This window comes from Fukomys damarensis, unplaced genomic scaffold (genome assembly GCF_012274545.1).
Source record: "Fukomys damarensis isolate Sample0158 unplaced genomic scaffold, DMR_v1.0_HiC HiC_scaffold_5, whole genome shotgun sequence".
Taxonomy (NCBI): Eukaryota; Metazoa; Chordata; class Mammalia; order Rodentia; family Bathyergidae; genus Fukomys; species Fukomys damarensis.
The window spans coordinates 37,817,959-37,833,322 of NW_022900917.1; the positions used below are offsets into that span (position 1 = coordinate 37,817,959).

The 15,364-nt window shown below is 36.1% G+C and overlaps 1 protein-coding gene across 12 annotated transcripts in view; it reads left to right on the forward strand.

The window, feature by feature from the left end:
• LOC104861106 (ubiquitin-conjugating enzyme E2 W) overlaps positions 1–15,364 on the forward strand; it is a 377,455-nt gene that overhangs the window by 118,728 nt on the left and 243,363 nt on the right. The window lies entirely within an intron of this gene.

The window sequence follows — 15,364 nt, forward strand, 5'->3', positions numbered from 1 at the left end:
CGTGGTCCTTGTGGGTGGTCTGGAGTCTGGGGTCCCCGTTACCCTGAGGACTTCTCAGAAAGGGGAATTTACCCAAAAAGATGTGGGTCGGAAGATCAGTAGGTCGGTGATCGCTGCAAAGATGGCGATGAGGAGAATGGTCGTGGACGTCGGGCGGAGGTTGAATAGGGGCACCCTGGAATCTGGGTTTCGGGCCTCAGGCGTTTAGCCTGTGGACCTGGCAATCCCAGATCCCACTTCTGACACCAATGAAAAAGGGGGGTTCGCATGCCCTTTCGGGTGCCCCTTCCCAATTAGGCCACTCACGCACCGAGAGGTCCGGCAGGAGATCTTTATTGTAGGGAGGCGAGCAGGAGGCAGGAAGGCAGAGAGAGAGGGAGAGAGAGAGAGAGAGAGGAAGAAGAAGCAGAAGGAGAGAGAAGAACAAAGAAAGGAAGGTCCTTTTATCAGTTTTAGGGTGGGCTATTGCTTATTTATGAGGAGTGAGCTACTTTTAACCTATCACAGGCCAGATTGCTTTTATGGGCCCAGTCCTGCAGACACAGGTTTCAATTTTCCTGGACCACTGTGGCCTTGCAGGGGAGGGTAACCAGAGATAAGGGCATGAGGTCATTTTAGGAGCCAAGATGTACCAGGAGAATGCAGCCTGTGAGGTGGCATCACAGCATACTTTAACATGATCAATTCCCTAATATTAGGGATGTAGCACAGTGGTAGGATGTTCCTGGATTCAATCCCCAGCACCCTGATCTAGGGATGATACAGGGGAAATAGGTGTTACTCCCAACCTGTTAGAAGTCTGGTACACCAAGTTCATGTTCTCTAAAATGGAAGAATACATTCTAAGAACAGTGAAGGTTAAAAGTAGGAAATATTTATTTTTAAAGGACAAAGTAGCACTTTATTTTTATTTTTAATCAATTTTATTTTATCCTATTTCCCCCCTCAAGCCTTCTCCCCTTCCTATGTACAAAAACTTTGTTTTCATTTTTCCTTCTATTTTCACTTTTTCTTGTCCCTTCTTTATTTTCTTCCTCCCTCTTCCCTTGTTCCCCTTCCAATTTTAACACTTTCTTCCCATTTCCCAACATTTATTATGCATTTCAGTCCTAATTTCCACTTTCAGTTTCTCATACCAGAGAAACTGTAGTATTTAAACATGTGTCTGATTTATTTCACTTAGGAGTATTGTCTCAAGGTCCATCCATTTAGCTATAAATGTCTGAATTTCATCCTTCTTTATGGCTGATATATATATTAAAAAAACCACATTATCTTTACCCACTTGTCAGTTGATGGATATTTGAGCTCTTTCCAAGATTTAGCTATTATGCACTGTGCTGCTATAAACATGGGTGTGCATATATCACTTTGGTATGATGATTTTAATTCTTTCTGGAAGATAACAAGAAGAGGTATAGCTGGGTCAAATGGAACCTCTAGATTTAGATTTTTGAGAAATCTCCACACTGATTGCACCAATCTATACTCTTACCAACAGTGGAGAAGTGTTCTTTTTTCTCCCCAGCCCCAGGAGCATTTGTTGTTGGTTTATGTCTTGATAGCATCCAATCTTTCTGGAGTGAGATGGACTCTGAGAGTTATTTTAATTTGCATCTCTGGAATGACTGGTGATGTTTAACATTTTTTCATATATTTATTTGATGTTTCTAATTCTTCATTTGAGAAGTGTCTGTTCATTTCAGATGTCCATTTTTGGATTGGGTCTTTAAATTCGGGGAAGGGGGGAGTGTGTCTGATTTTTTTTTTTTTTTTTGAATTGTTCATATACTCTAGATAATAGTCCTTTATCTGAATAGCTGGTAAAATTGTTTCCCACCTTGTGGGTTGTCTCTTCACTCTGCTAGTGGTTTCTCTTGCTGTGCAAAAGCTTTTTAACAAGATGAGGTCCCAATTGTTGATTCTTTGTAGTATTTCCCATGTGGTCTGAGTTTTGTTCATAAAGTCTTTGCAAGAGTAGGAAATATTTATTGAAGGATAGACAATTCCTGCCTGAAAGGAACAGGACGGGACTGGAGAAAGCAGGGTTGCCTTGGACTCCACTTACAGAGGAGACTTTATAGATCAAAATCAATATGGGATGGGTATGAAATCACAAGATGGGTACAAGGTAGCATAAAACTACAATCAACCAATAAGATTACAAGTTTAGTTGCTTAGATAATATTGATGCAATGGGGAAGCAAGTGGTGAAGCAAGTATACGTGGAAAGAATGAGGACCTTTCCTGGATGAGATGGGTCAGGAGGTCTTGGTTGCCCACCTAAGTTGACTGATATCTGTTTAGAATATCAATCATTGTTCATCCCTTGGGGAAGTATGTCCATGTAGTCATTCCATCTTTATCTTGAGGCCTGGCTTTCAATTAGTGCACCTCCAGCCACAACTGTAATTTGTTCTTATCTTCTGCCCTGACTTCTTGGGGGGGGGTCTAGCATTGTCTGACTGCCTGTCATATTTCTAGTTTAGTTGTCTTTATAATACCCCTTCCCCAAAATTTGCCTCACTTGCAGTAATGGATAGAACTTTCCAAAAAGGAAATTGAAGATTTGAACAGTAATATAAACCAACTAGACCTAATAGACAGAATGAAGGACACACAGCAATAGCCAAATAAATATACATTCAAATAAACATAAAACATTCTCCATAATGCATGGGACCACAAAACAATTTTCAATGAATTAAAAAAATGGAAATCATACAAATTATTTTTTCCAATCATAAAGGAATTAAGCTAGAAATCTAACAGTACTGGAAAATCAACACATATATTCAGTCCTCCATATCTGTGGGTTCCATATCTGTGGATTCAGCCAATCTCAGATTGAAAATATTTAGAAAAAAATGGCACCTGTACTGAACGTGTATGAATTTTTTTCTTGTTATTCTTTAAATAATGTAGTGTAACAACTATTTACATAGTATTTACATTTTATTATATATTATAAGTAATTAGAGGTTATTTAAAGAATATAGGAGAATGTATATAGGTTATATAAATATTATGCCACTTTGTATAAGAGCATCCTCAGAGTTTGATATTGCTGGGGATGGGGTAGGATCTGGAAACTAGTGTCCTACAGATACTAAGGGATGACTATATGTGGAAGTTACACATATTTTTTAAAAGTGAAAAAAATGAGTAGAAATTAGAAAATGCTTGAGATGAATGAAAATGAAAACAATGTGCACGTTTTACTTGATGCAGTGGAAGCTGTGCTCACAGGAGACCGAGTAACAGTAAGTATCTACATTAAAAAGAAAGATCAACTTTATACCTTAAGGAACGTAGAAACTCAGAGTTAGCAGAATAAGGAAAATAAAGATCAGAGTGCAAATAGAGATTAGGAAAACAATATAGGCAGTGAAACCAAAGTTGATTCTTTCAAAAGATCAACAAAATTATCAAACCTTTAGCTGGACCAACAAAGAAAAACAGCAAAGATGCGTATAACCACAAATCAGAATGCAGCTGGGTATTGTGGCATGTGCTTGTAATCCCAACACTCAGGGAGGTTTAGGCAGGAAGATGGCAAGTTCAGTCCCAGCCTGGGCCACTGTGCAGCTTAGTGGGACCCTGACTCAAATATGAAAATGAGGGGTGAGGATGTAGCTCAGTGAGAACATCCTGGGTTCAATGTCCAGTACTCTCCTCCCAAATTAGATTTGAATGTGGAGCCAGTACTATTGGCCTTAAAGAAATAATTATAAGCAAACAGATTGAATAACCTATGTGAAACAGAAATTCCTAGAAATGCCCACAGCCAAACTGACTTAAGAAGTAAACAACAAATTATTCTGGGACAACTAAAGATAATATGTGTAAAACAGCGACGTTGTATTCCTATTGAATACTGCATTAAAAAGGAAAGTTCCCTAAATATAAGAACCAAAACTCTTAGAATCTGGCAATACACACAACCCAATTAAAAATGAGCAAAATACTTGAATAGACAGTTTCCCTGATAGTATATACAACTAGCCAAAATACACATGAAAAAGTCAACACTGTTCCTTATCAGAGAAATGCAAATGAAAACCACAAATAGATACTGAAATCAAAAAATCAGCAATAACAAGTATTTGTGAGAATATGGAGAAACTCATATTGTGGGTGGGAATGTTAGAGAATTCAGCCACTGTGAAAATGAGTTTATTCCTCAGATTAAAGCATAGCATTTTCATGTGATCCAGTAGTTCTGCTTCTAGATACATACATACTTGAAAGAACAGGAAACAGGTGCTGAAACAAATACATGTATGCGGTGTTCATATTGGTGGCACCATTTTTAACAGATAAATGGTGGAAAAAACACCAATATCCATCAGTGGATGAATGGGTAAACAAATTGTAGTTACCTACATTTCAAAAATATTTAGCCATAAAGAGAAGTACTGATACATGGTACAATGTAGATGTACCTTAAACATGTTAAGTGAAAGAAATCAAACACAAAATGTAAACATATTGGATGGTACCATTTATATGAAATATCCAGGATATATAATCCATAGAGAGAGAATGCAGATTGGTAGTTGCCAGGGCCTAGGAATAAGGAGGCATGGGGAACAACTACCTTACAAGCTTGGGGTTTCCTTTTGGAATGATAAAAATGTTTTGGAGCTAGATATATAAGTGGTGGACAGTATTGTGAATACTAAATGTTATTGCTGTTTTAGTGGATTAATTTGATGTTATATCATTTCACTTCAGTAAAAAATTGTTTGCAAAGAAGATTGTAAATATGATTCATAGCTAAGGTAAGCCCACTGAATGGAAAGAGATAAGTGATTGATTTTGTAGACAAAGAATAAGTAAAGAGTTGGTATTGGTATGCTGTAACTGAGCTGGGCATGGTGGTGGTGTTCACCTGTAATTTTAGAACTCTGGGAGGCTGAGCCAGTTGAATAAAAAATTGGAGCTCAGTGTAGACATCTTAATGACTTAATGATTGTCTCAAAAAAGAAAAAGGCTGGGCCAGGAATTTAGCTCAGTGGTTCTGCTGCTTGCCTCACAAGAGCAAGGTCCCGAGTTTGATCTCTAGTACCAAAAAAGAAAAAAAAAGGAAAAGACTGCACCTCTTTAATAGCAAGGCAGCTGTGAGCCCCAATCCAATCACCGTTCAAATACTTCACCTTTGAGTGTATGAGGTTTTGGGGGGACCTCTAGATATAAACCATAACAAACCAGAAACTTATGAATCAGATAAATTAAATGAATTGGAAGTATAATGAATACTGCAAGGTATATTATAAATTATAAATTATTATAAATTGCTGAATTCATATGTTGAATAGAAAATTTAAAAATCAACCAGAAAAAAGCCACAGTCATGTTATATGCAGAGGATGATAGATAAAGATGATACAGTATTCTTACCAGAAATAAAGCAAGTAGGCAGTGGAGAAACATTTACAAAGTACTGAAAGATGAAAAGTATCAGCTAGAATTGTATATGGGAAAGATGTTTCAAAATAAAAAATAAAGATAGTATATAAATGAATGCATCACTGATGCTCCCTATCTGGAAGAAAATTAAGACCTTCAGATCGCAGGAAAATGATACTAGATGCAAATACAGATTTATATAAAAGAAGTGTGCCAGAAATGGCAAGTACGTAAAACTTTTTTTCCTTATTAAATGTCCTGAAAAGATAATTCAGTGTTTAGAGTAAAAATATTAACAAGATTTTATGAGATACAGTACATAAAAATAAAATGAATGCTAATAGCTTATTGACAGGAGGAGAGAAATATAAGCATGCTAGGTTTGTATAATTTACTTGAGGTTGTTTTGTTTTGTTTCCTTTCGGTCCTGGAGATGGAACCCAGAGTCTTCTTCACAGTGAACACTGAGCTACTTCCCCAGCCCTTTTTAAATTTTTTGAGGCAGGGTCTCACTAAGCCACTAAATTATCCAGACTGTTCTTGAATGTGTGATCCTCCTGCTCGGCCTCCCAGATTACTGGCTGGGGCTTACTGTCCTGTGCTGCAATGTTTGGCTCATGAAGTAGTTTAATATTACTTGAAGTTAGACTGATAAAGATGTATATTATGTCCCCTAAAACAGGCACTAAAATAGCAAAACAAAGAGCTATAACAGGCAGAAAAAGATAAAAATGGAATCAGCAAAATCCAATAGAAGCCAAGTAAAGATGGAAAAAGGAACAAAGATCAGATGGGACACATATAAAACAAATAGCAAGATGATAGACTCAAACATAGCCATATGAATAATCATATGAAAGATAAATAGTCTCAACATCCCAATTTAAGGCGGATATTGTCAGATTGTATAAAACAGGGAGATCCAACTATATGCTCACTCACCAGAAATACACAAATAGAGCCAAAGTGAAAGACTGGAAGGTGATACAACATGGTAACCTGAAAAGAATCTTGGATTGATTTAATAACCAGGCAAAGTAAATTTTAGAGCAAGGACTGCTATCAGGAAGGTAGCCATTTCATTTGTAAAGATAAAGGGGTCATTTAGAGAATTTAAATGTTTATGTACCTAAACTAATAGAAATTCAAGAAATTCGGAAACAATCATAATCAGATTTTAGTAACTACTTAATAATTGATGTAACACATAAGCAAGAAATCACCAAAGGTATGATAGACTTGAATAACACTATTAACTTGACCTGACTTATTGGTAGCACACTTAATCTAAGAAGAGCAGAAAGCAACATTTTTTTTCACAATATTGGTAACAATTTGAAATAGTTTCTAGGCCATAAGACAATTCCCATGAATTCAAAAGGGTCCAAATCATAAAAAGAATGTTCTCTGATTAGAGTCTAATTAGAAGTCATTAACAGAAAGAGCTTTTGAAAGCCTCAAATATTTGGAAATTGAATAATATACAAGCAATCCATGCCTAAGAAGTTTGAGCCCATTGGGCAACTTCAGCAAGACCTTGTCTTAAAAAAATAACAAAAAGTGGAAATTAAAAAATATTTTAAGGTTAATGATAATGACATTATGACATACTAAGAGTGACATAGAAGATGAAACACTGTAATGGTACCTGAGGGAATTGTGCTTCATATTTATTCCTCCAAATAGTACTTATTCCACTAAATATCTATATCAGAAAAGGAGAAAGATCCAAAATGAACAATTTCAGCTTCCACCTTAGAAACTAGAAAAAGAGCAAAAAATTCCAAAGGAAGCAGAAGGAAATACTCTGAAAGCAGCCAACAGTACCTTTGGTTTGCCATTACCTTAACATTTGAGTTGCTTTGAAGTATCACCAGATTAATTAGTCCATACCTCTGAAATTTGGCCTCCTGCAAAGTCTCAGGACATTGGCAAAATGCAGACAATTTTTTTTTTTTTTGCCAGAGTATAATGCATGACCCCTAGTCTAACTCGCAAAACAGTTGTTTCTAGTTGAAACCTCAGGAGTCTGGCCTTTTCTTTCTGCAGTCTGCATTCTGGTCTTATGAACTCTGATCAGAATTGACTATCAAGGCCTGCTTATTATCAGCTTATCTGTGTATTTTTTCCATCTCAATTCTCCAAACTTCTCTCACAAAACAGTTTCAGAGGCTTCTAAACCACATGGGCAGGTATAGTCAGTCACAGAAATGACACCACATTAGGTACCAGTTTTCTATATTAGTCAATTTTTCATTGCTGGAACAAAATAGCCAATTACCCACAGCTTAAAGGAGAAGAGATTTATTTTGACTCATGGCTTCAGAGAGTTCAGTCCATATCAACTGGCTCCAAGGCAGAAAAGACATGGTGGAAAGGCATGGTGGAGAAAGGTACTCAACCTGTGGCAGCCAGGAAGCAGAGAGAAAGGCAGAACTGAGCATCAGAACACTCCCTTCCCGGTCATATTGTCACTGACCCACCTCTTCTGACCAGGCTACCTTCTTATCCACTGATGAGTATAGCACCCCCACTATGTGATCACTTTTCAAAAGCTACCTACCTCTGAATACATGAGCCTTTTGGGGAACATTTTAGATCTAAACCATAACAATACTGTACAGCAAAGAGCTAAGTTTTATTTTCGCCGGTATTTGCACCTATTTTCCCATATTCTTGCCAGTACTTACACAAGCATTACAAATGTGTGACCTACCATACTCTTATAAATACTAGAAGAAAGGTATTTGAAAGTTTTTATCATAAAGCAATATAAATGAGCTGCATGTGATGGTACACCTCTGTAATTCCAGCACTTAGGAGGCTGAGGTAGGATAGCGAGTTTGAGCCTAGCCTGGACTATGTGAGCCCCTGTCTCAAAAGACCAAAATGAGGAAAAAATAAATATTTTAGGAGATAGATAAACCTTAACTTGGTTTGAACATTACAAAGTGTATACCTGTATGTTATTCCATTACTAATTATAGTTTTTATGTGTCAATTTAATTAAAAACAAATCTTTATTAGTCTAATAGGAAAAATATCTCACGGCAGTTTGAATTATTTAATTTTGAAGTATCTTTACTCAATATGAAAATTAATTGTGTACATTTGGCTTTTTTCAGTTGGCTTTTAAAAATGATCTGTATTTTCATATTTTACTAATATTAACAGTTTGTCTTCATATGTTGCAACTGTTTATCCACTAGTTTATAGATTTTGTGTGTGTGTGTGTGTGTGTGTGTGTGTGTGTGTGTGTGTGATCTGTTTCTTCTCACAGTACTGGGGAATAAATCCAGGGTCTTTGGACTGAGCTACTTCCCTAGCCCTTTTTAAAAATTTTTCTTCTGGAGACAAAATCCTCCTAAGTTCCCCAGGTGAGGCTTGAAATTTTGTGATCTCCTGCCTCAGCTTCCAGAGTTCTAGAATTATGTGTGTGCCACCATGCCCGATTTATAAATGGATTCTAAAGTATCATTTATGGTGTATTTCATTTCCCTGAAGTATTCCATTTTTATGTTAATTGTTAGTTTTTCCTGTAAGGGCTTCTGGTTTCTTTTTTTAAATTTTTGTATCAGGGATCGAATTCTGGATCTTGCGCTTGTGAGGTAGGCGGTGGCACTACTGAGCTAAATCAGCCCTTCTAGGTTTCTTGTCTTACCTAGAAAGGCATTCTATGATATGTTATGACAAATATTTAAATTTTCTTGTGCTTTTGTGATATTTTTATATTTTACATTTTGATACTTCTGGAATTTAACTCTTTATGTGAGATAGGAACTTTTTCATGATGGGTAGACAGTTATAGTATAGCAGTTTATCTGAGTAGCTCATTAGTGATTCTGCTTGAATAGCCTTAGGTAAAGGTCAAATTTGAAGTTACAAGGTCGGTTTGAGTTATAGCTGCAGACAGTCACATTTCTCCTAGAAGGCAAGAGCATAAATTCCTCTCTTCCGATACTTGTTTCTGCTTTTTTAAAAATTTACTTGGGAAACCAAGACCTGTCTTGTAAAGGTACAAGATCCCAATAATGAATGTAACTGTATTGTATACCTAAAATGTACCAATAAACTCAATGAAGAAAAAAAAATTACTTGGGAATTAGATGAGTTCCTTGTAGTAGCAGATTAAGAAAAGGGGAGCTGGAAAAGACACGTAAAACTGGGTCCACGTCAGTTCTGGAACCAGTAGAGAAATGGAGTCTTCTGTGGAGAGATTTGCTTTGGTCGATTTTTTATTAGCAACAACTCTGGCTGACCTTTTGAATGTTTGCTACTCTAAATTCCAGCTTAGAAAACTTTAGATTTTTTATCGAATTCTAGTTACATTTTTGTTCTGCTATTTCCTTCCATTTATTCTGTATTTTGCTAATGGTCTACTTGTATTTGCCAGAATGTGGCATTTTATGTGCTTCCTTTTTTCAGTTTTGAGAATCCTGGTCTTTTTCTCTCTGATCTTACCTTAGTGAATTCCTCCTTTCCTTAACTAACCTAATTATTACCTCTTAAAACCTGTTTTTATGCACCCTATGAAGGGGTTTGTGTGGATTATAATTTATTCTGGTGTTTCTGTTTTTACATGTCACATGTCTGCTTCTCGTACAGTGTGAGCTCCTTTAGGGACAGATTTTTTTTTACAGATTTTTGGTTGGTTGTTGAAAACTGTGAGCTACATTATTTTAGGATTTTTGAAGATTCAAGTCCCAAAAATCCCAGGACATTTGTAAAGATAGAAAAATAGAATTTATCTAAATATATAAAGTGTGTCTATATTCTTGTTGGACATACTGATACCTATTGTTATTATAAATATTTTTCTAGTGTTTCTTATCAAAGTTTGGTGAATTGCATGTAAATAAAATGGAATATCCTTACACACATATGAGAAATCTTAAAGTGTAATTTTATCAGCCAGGGATTTAGCTCAGTGGTTCTACCGCCTGCCTTGGAAGCACAAGGACCTGAGTTCAATCCCCGGTGCCAAAAAAAAAAAAGAGTGTAATTTATATCACACTTAAGATTTTTTTCAGTGAAAACAAGTTTATGGATTTCTAAGTCAATGGTAAAAATAATAACATATCTACAGAATACCAAGAAGTGCATATATATGAGTAAAATCAACCTCTCCTAACAATATTTTAATTCAGAATATTACCATTTACAAAATCATGAAATTTATAAAATGATATCAGTAGATTTATTTAATGATAATGTGTTTTAAGAAATAATTATTCATAATCACAATGATAATAGATTCTTCATCATTATTAACTATACCTTATATCACCACATTCAATTCATACAACTGTTAAGTGAGATAGAAAACCAATTATTCCTATTTTACTGTATAGAAAATGAGATTTATGAGATGTGATAAAAATATATGGTGAATGTTATAAAAATAATTTATTACAGTGAAAGACACATTTTCATTAAACTTCCCAAAATTCTCTTCTCTTCTTCAAGCACGCTTATCCCACCACTCTTGCCACTTTCTAAAGCAGTTCTGGAAGTCTTCATTCACGAGTGTCTTTATGAGATACGATAAAAAATACGGTGAATGCTACTCACAGGTACCATCCAATAGGAAGGTGGTCTTGTAAAAAGAAATCACAGTGTGTCCTCATCCACCTGATTCACCATATCTGCCTTTGGCTTGTGGCTCTTACCCAAAATCAAATGACCATGAAAGGTAAGTGTTTTGAAGCTGTTCAGGACAACAGGAAAACCACCACAGTGCAACTAAAGACATTTCACAAAACATTTTCTAGAATTGCTGTTGTAGAATTGCTAGAAGTGGCAAGTACTATGGAACAAGTGTGTTTGAAGTAATTTGGAGAGGAATTAATGGTAATGTGTCTTTACTGTAATTTAAAAATTTTATCATTCTCTGCATATTTGAATTACACATTATTTTCTCAAGGTCACATAGATATCAATAAGTTACATTCAAAATGGCCCCTGGGGGGGGCGCCCCCTGCAAAATCATATGGCCCTCTCTCCAAATAGCTAAACTCTATTAGTATTAATTTTATTTTATTTAACTATTTTTTCTGGTACCGGGGATCTAACTTAGGACCTTGTGCTTGAGAGTGCCACTGAGCTAAATCCCCAGCCCTATTTTCTCATTTTTGACAGTCACTTGCTTTTATTTATTTATTTATTGATTGATTGATTGATTGGTACCGGGGATTGAACACTAGACCTGGCAGGTGGTGGAACCACTGAGCTAAATCCCCAGCCCAGTCACTTACTTTTTGATAGTCTTTTTTTTTGAGACACGGTGTCACTATGTAGTTGAGATGACCTGGAACTCACTATGTAGCCCAGGCTGGTCTCGAACTCACAGTGATCCTCCAGCCTCAGCCTCCCGAGGGCTGGGAGTGCGCCACCACACCTGGCTGTCATTTGTTTTTTGATAGTTGCCTTTGAATGTTTCATGTTTTATATGCTAATCAGGAATCAAAATTGACCACTACATCCTGAGATCACAAAATTTTCTGTAATTTTCTTTTCCTCCCTTGGTACTGGGAATTGAACTCAGGACATTGTGCTTTCCAAGCAGGTTATGCACAACTGAGACACACCCCTGACCCTCTCTGACTTTCTGAATTGAGCTACAAATTATATAAAATGTTCATTTATGTAATAATGGTAGACAACCTCTTTTTTTTTTTATTTATTTTTTTTTTATTGAGTTTATTGGTACATTTAGGGATACAGTACAGTTACATTCATTGTTGGGATCATGTACCTTTACATGGCAAGTCTTGATTCTCATTTTTTTCCCCTTACCTCTGCCCTCCCTTCACCCCCTCCTCCCCTCCCCATCTACAAACACTTTATTTTCATCTTTTCATTCTCTCACATTTTTTTCTTTTCCCTTTTTGTTCTTCCCCTACGTATCACACCTTCCCTATACCTTTAGCTCCTTTCCTCCCATTTCTAAATGTCAGTAATCTTATTAGAATCTTATGCATTGTTGCAGAATATTCACACCAGGGAAACTATTCGGTATTTACACATGTGGGACTTATTTATTTCACTTAGGAGTATATCTTCAATATGTATCCATTTTCCTATGAATGAATCTATTCTCTCGCTCTTTATGGCTGAGTAATATTCCATTTTATAGAAAAACCACAACTTCTTTATCCAGTTTCCAACGGATGGGCAAATAGGTTGTTTCCAAGATTTAGCTATTACAAACTGTGCCGCTATAAACATGGGTGCACATACTTCTCTGTGATATGATTCTTTCAGTTCTCTTGGAAAGATACCCAACAGAGGGATGGCTGGGTCAAATGGAACCTCCAGTCCAAGCTCTTTGAGGTATCTCCATATTGATTTCCATAGTGGTTGCACTAGTCTGCACTCCCACCAACAATGGAGGAGGGTTCCTTTCTCCCCACAACCCCGCCAACATTTGTTATTGTGTGATTTCTTGATAGCAGCCATTCTTTGTGGGGTGAGGTGGAATCTTAGTGTTGTTTTCATCTGCATCTCTCGAATGACCAGTGATGTGGAACATTTTTTCATATATTTTCTTGCTGCTTTCACTTCTTTGTATGAGAAATGTCTGTTCATTTCGGATGCCCATTTTTGGATCGGGTCTTTATATTTGGGGGGACTGATTGTTTTGAGTTCTTTATATATCCTTGATAATAGTCCTTTGTCTGAGGTACAGCTGGTAAAAATTTTTTCCCACATTGTAGATTTAGACAACCTCTTTTGACTTATCTTTTTATACAGTTCCAAAAGTTTGCAAGATAGTATGTATGTATTTATTTATTTATTTGTACCAAGGATTGAACTCGGGCCCTTGTACTTGTGTGGCAGGCTACAGAACCACGGAGCTAAATCCCCAGCCCCAAGATAGTATGGTTTAATTGTAGAATAGCTATCAGTTGTATTAGTCCTATAATTGATTGGTTAGTTTTTTTCTTTTTACTCATACTTTACAGGGTATTTATGTGGGTTTTCTTATAAAATAGTTTCTTCTTTCTCTCTCTGTTTTTGTTGTTTCTTTAGACAGGCTCTCACTGTGTAGTTCAGGCTGGCCTTGAACTCACTATGTAGCCCAGGCTGACCTTGAACTCCAGGGATTCTCCTGCCTCGGCCTTTTGTCTGCTGGGATTATAGGTGTGTGCCACCACACCCAGGTCTTACTGTTTCTTAATCATAATGTTCATGAGCAAGTTGTTATAACAAATTATTCTGTTAAGAGAATTAGAGTTTAAAGAATCCTATTTTCCATATTAAATCTTTCCAAAGAAAGTCTGTAGATGAAGTTCCTAATATCAGGTACTTTCATTCATTTTAAGTCTTCTCCATGCTTTCTAACTACTGTTTAACTGAGCAGGAAGCAATATGCTTACATGTTTTATGCTTAGATTTAAGATTATTTTTGGCATTGACTAATGGAAGAAGAAAGAAAAAACTAAACAGTTAAATATGTCTCTAACATGAAGGAATTACAGAGTAAAATAATATAGTGTTAGTATATTCTGAGTTGTGATAATACCGTACATTTGCAGTATACTTTAGAAAAATATACAGTTCAAAATCTTAACCATACAATAGTCGTGTGAATTAATTAGATCCCCTTCCCCTTCTCTCTCTCCCTTTCCCTGGTTCCCCCCACCCCTCACTCCCTCTCTCTCTCTCTCATTCTCTCTGGTGGTGTTGAGAATAAAACTCAGGCAGGCATTCTACCTCTGAACTATAGCCCAGGCCCCTCTAATCCTCACTGTAGGAAAGAATAGAAGGCTTGATAAGTTTAAGTAAAATCAGGAAAGATTTTCTCCTTCTTGTTTTCTCTTGGCTTCTGAAGAGAAGGTCTTGCTATATAGTCCAGGCTGGCCTTGAACTCACCTTGTAGATCAGGCTAGCCTTGAATTCATGGTTATCCTCCTGCCTTAGCCTCTTGAGTGCTGGAATTAGAGGGTGCACCACCAGGGTTACCTTAGAGAAGGATTTCTTAAACCATAAAAAGTATAAACCAGGGCCGGGGATTTAGCTCAGCAGTTCGGTGGCCTGCCTTGCAAGCGCAAGGACCCGAGTTCAATCCCCGGTAACCCCCCCCACAAAAAAGTATAAACCAAAAGATAAAAGATTAATAACTATAATATATAAAATAATCAAAACTTAAAAAGACAGAAGCAACTCAGAGGAGGAAACCCAAATGACCCAAAATGTATGATGTTTAACATGATTAGTAATCTGTAAACACAAATTAAAATAATAGTTTGGAAATTACCCCAAAAGATTAGTGGGAGACTATTTGTTAAACATAAAATTATATTTAAAAAATGACCATACTCCATGTTTTCAAATTTGAGGAAAAATGGTAATTCTCATGCTGCCAGGGAAGGTCATATGGTTCAATTATGTTAAGATTCATTTGGCAACATGTTCTTTTAAGAGTGAAAAATTGGAAACAAGCTAAATGTCTCTCAGTAGACAAGTAGATAAAAAAACCAAAATGTAATTGAATATTTTCAAGGAAGTTGAACAGCAGTTAAAGGTAATGCACTAGATATATGTAACTTAATATCTTAACACAATGAAGAGTAAAGGAAGTAAATTGTGGGTTGGGGTTATTGTTTAGTGGTAGAACACTTGCTCAGTGTGACTAGGCCTTGAGTTTGATCCCCAGAATTAGAAGGGGGGAAAAAAACTAATAAAAAATAAATTGTGAAAATTTTAAGTTTACTGTAGTACTGTTTATGTGACTACAAAGCCAAATGTCAAGATTATGTATTTTCTTGTGAACATACAAATGCCTATAAATGTATTTTAAATGCCCTAGAAGAATATATTTTAAATTCATATACAATAGTGTAGTCTCTGGAAAAGATAAAAGAAATTTAACTGAAATGTAATTTTTTTTAACTTAAAAGATTGATTCCTGTACTATATAAAATAATCAAGATTCAAGCAAATTTGGAAA